The following is a 4,284-nucleotide window of genomic DNA, read 5'->3' on the forward strand; positions in this document are numbered from 1 at the left end:
CCACGAGCATGTGGATTATCACCTGGCTTCAATGGCTCGAGATGGATCATTTTAGTATTTTTCTGACATGAATAATACATCAATATCTTCTCTTTGAGGATATTTTCCGTATTTGTTTGCAGGAGTCAGCCTCTCACCTGGTCGTCATAGCATGTGTGTGTGATGTGCACTGCTAAGGGATATACAGCTAGTGCTGGCTTCTCTGTTAGGAACCTCAAAGAGTCTGATCACTGACTTCTCCATCTCATTTTAGGCAAATCAAAGTGTGAAAAGTCTCTCCTGAAGCAATATCTCCATCATCAGGTTGGGTCAAGAATGTTTATGAAGGCTGTGTGCCATATTACCTGTAATCTCCAGAGTATGAACTGGTGTATTTCTTACTTTTCTATGCTCCCAGGAGGGAAAAAATGCCAAAATTATCTTGCATTGCACCTTTTCCGCAACACCTCAACGTGGCAAATCAAAGCCTCAAAACCATACATGTCACTGTGCCCAAGGTCACCGAGAGAAATGAGAAACCTCTGTATACTGTACAGTCCATCCCTATAAACATGCCACACAGCCTCTGAAGTCTGACTCTGCTTTTAAGAAGTCCAAGTTTGTTTAATAGTACATAATGCAATAAGTCGATGGACCCCTGCAGGAGTTCAGAGAGGTGATGCTTGAATTAGGTTGAGGGCAGGTGGGTGGGGGTATGGGGGCAGTGGGTTGGGGGGGTAGTTGAGGACTTTTGCAGGTGAGAGGGATGAGCGCTTCTAACAGATCGTGTTGCATTAGCACATCTGAAAACATTTGTGTAGCAACAATATTTTGCATGTACATACATTTCAAGGCGCTTTAACCAATAAAGATATAAAATTCTTCAGCTTCATAGTGAAAAATGGATTGAAATCATGTGTATCTGATAAAATGTGGAAAAAATAACCATATTTCTTTGAACAAATATTAAACACATGAATTTATTCACGTCATCAGTTTAAGTCTAAATGAAAATAATACCTTCAACCTTCAAAATCTTAACAAGTTTTCAACTGCTATATGTTTAAAATAGTCCGTGTTCTATTAGGAGGCATAGGTGAAACCATGCATGATGATGATGACTGTTGTGTCCGAGTCAGTTGTAAAACAGAGGGTTATGTGAAGACTTTTCTCTCAGCAGGTTGTCTGACTCTAAAGCTCCCACTGCTGTCTAAAGGAACTCACTGCACTAATAAATACATGTGCAAATATTCTATATAGAGTAATAGTATTTAACAAGTTCAGCTCAAATATTACAAAAGGTGACTGAAAAAATATAATGTACTATGAGAGCGATATAGAAGCAGCACCAATATATAGCTGTAGCATAGAGACAAGGCAAAAAAAAAAGAGGCACAGATGTTGCCGACAACTAAAACATTTAAAAAGATCAGACTTTTTCTTTTTTTTTTTTTTTTTTTTTTTTTTTTTTAGAGATCCTATAGCTGCTAGGTAGTCAGTGAAAACATTTAGTTAATAACCAAAAAACATGAGGCATAGGATTATTCTATGAATCCATCAATAAATTAGAATAATGTCAGTGTGCCGCCTTAAAAAACGTTTTTAAACTGACATGACATTTTTTGTTCCATTTCCAAATGACCGCTGGCAGAGATTGCTGGCTCTCGTATTAATTCTCAGGTTTTCAAGGAAAAATATATCTATCATAAGTAGAAATAATGAAGTTGAAGAGCTGATGCCCCGAGGAGCAGTCACAAAGAATTATATCTTTCTATAGCACAGGACACAGGCAAAAGATAAGTACCTGTCAGCTGGCATACTCTCTGCTACATGTGCCTATCAATAAAAGAGATTATTTTCCCCAGTTATTACAACAAAGATCTGGGGGGCTCTAAGATTGCACCTTTAATGAGAAGGAATGATTTTCTTCTGCACACTCACAGCCACACTTGAAGTGAGTGAGCTGTAATGCCACCAATTTTCCCTCTCTCTCAATTTTATAAGAACTTATTAAAATGAAATATTGCCAACATTAATTCACAGGGATTATTTATTACATTTTAACAGGATTATGGTGTGCAAAGCTTGATTTGGGATTCACACCCTGTATTGTGATATCGTGGTTTAGCAGTCAAATTCTGCAGACTTGTTGAAATTAACAAGGGCAAAATAGATCATTGTCGAATGATACGTCGCTCCATAACTAATCCGTGTGTACTGAAATGTTGGAATGCCGAGGAAACGTTTTTCAGAGAAAAGAAATTTGGATTTTGTCCCTATCAGTGGAGGGATGTGTCATTCTGCTTTCACATACTTTTCCCTTGGAGAGACGCAGACAGAAACTGAGAATCCAAATGTGATTTCTTCCCGGCGTTTTATGTTATTGAACTTTAAAATGTCAGGTGTAATGCTTGTTTAACAGAGCTGACATTGATCATTTGTCTGTATAGCTGTCTTTTTTTTTCCCCCTCACGGTTTTACAGCCATGGTATAATACGCTGGAACAACCATATAGATGCTCCGGTAATGACGATACAGAGAATCCACGTGTATGTATCTCAATGACAGTAAAGCAATAATTCATACGGACACCTTATCGTATTCAGCAGAAAATTCAACACTTGCAAAACACGTCTTTAATCTGAGAACATGGCTGGTTCATGAAACGTGCCATTAGTTATACTGATGAAGGAGCATGACTTCATACCTTAATTGGGAAGTAATGTGAAGGTCCTCAGAACAAATCTATTATAAATGGTCCTACTAGACATCACATGCAGGGGTCTTTCAGACATCCCATACTCTTTAGCCACATCATCATGCTGTGCCTAGTCACATTGTGTTGTGGAAATTTTTCATGTTCTTTGTTACCACAAAAGGATTATATTCAAGGTAATGGCTTTTGAACATAGTACTTGTTTTGTTTGCTTGTGTGTGGGAAGAAAAGGGATGTATAAAAGGATGTGAAATATAAAAAGCAATCAAAAGTCTGGCCTTCACTCTCTGTGTGCTGCTAACAAAAATGTTACAAGGCTAGATGCTGTTGAAGTGCCTCCAGACACAGAGATATCTGTCTCTCTCTCTCTTTTACCCTTTGTGACAGCGAGGGGTCCTTCTTTCTAAACATTTCTTTATTATTACACATGTAAGATACATGGTTTTATTCAGTGCCTTCTTCTACAAAGTAAATACCTCTCTGCAACTTCTGAAAGTAGTCTCATATGACACAAAAAAGGTGAAGAACAGTCTAGTGTAGCCACACATGAGGCTTGTATGGAAAGGATGGACCTTTAACATGTTAATTTAAGCACACTGAAGTTGTTTTTATGGAAAATAAAATGGGTCAAGTGCAACGGTGATCTATGACAGTCCTTTTTATAAAATGGAATGAAATCTGTGAATAGCGCCATACTTCTTTTTCACAGAGATGGTAAGCATACAGACTTTTAAAAGGAGACACAAATGAACTTGAGTGTCAAAAAGCAAATCTTTCCACTTTGACATTACCGCAGACAGGTGTAAAAATATACATAGCCAAGACAGAGCAATAATAACAGATTTATGTATGTAGGGCGCAAAAGAAATGCCGAGCCGATGCCTGCTGCTGTCAGGTTAATTTTCCTGTTGCGTCATTCACCATGCCAGAGCACAGTGAAGCCAAATATGGCTCTATTTCTCCTACTACACACACACCATGATCTCTTGTCAGACAAGCACCATGGACTGTTGGATGTTTTTATGGGTATGTAAGAAATAAGTAAACAAGTGCAAATATTTCCTCCTTAATTTGATGCACAATATATCTTGACAGCTAATTCAATTCATGCAGACTCAAGCTCCAGTGTCACATGTCAGGTCCTTTCTTCTCTGATAAATAACATAGTTCAATTTCATGCAGCTAATAACGCAATATCGCCTCTCAACAAAGTGAATCAGTCGTTTCTATTTGTCTGAAATTTTATCATCTCATTTTGACCCTATCTAACCTTCTACCTGTACAGTCAATACACTCAAAGGTGATAAAAGACCATGAATGAATGGAGTGTGTGTAATGTTGCAGCCAGCAGCGATTACAGAGGTAACATGAACACTTGGAAGCGATACTGAGACAGGGCTTTTTGTGCCTCCTAAATTGCTGGACAGCTCCAGGGCTGACATTTAAAACATAACATCACCAAACAAAAACACATTAAAAGAGAAAAGCTGAGCATGGGGCTTTAAGCAAAACCTGAAATTCAAGTTTTGGCGAAGGCAACTGACCCAAATTTCCTACCCTTCTTCTCCTTAACATGCTTCTGCAAGCCT

This window comes from Sphaeramia orbicularis, chromosome 21 (genome assembly GCF_902148855.1).
Source record: "Sphaeramia orbicularis chromosome 21, fSphaOr1.1, whole genome shotgun sequence".
In the NCBI taxonomy this organism is placed as follows: domain Eukaryota; kingdom Metazoa; phylum Chordata; class Actinopteri; order Kurtiformes; family Apogonidae; genus Sphaeramia; species Sphaeramia orbicularis.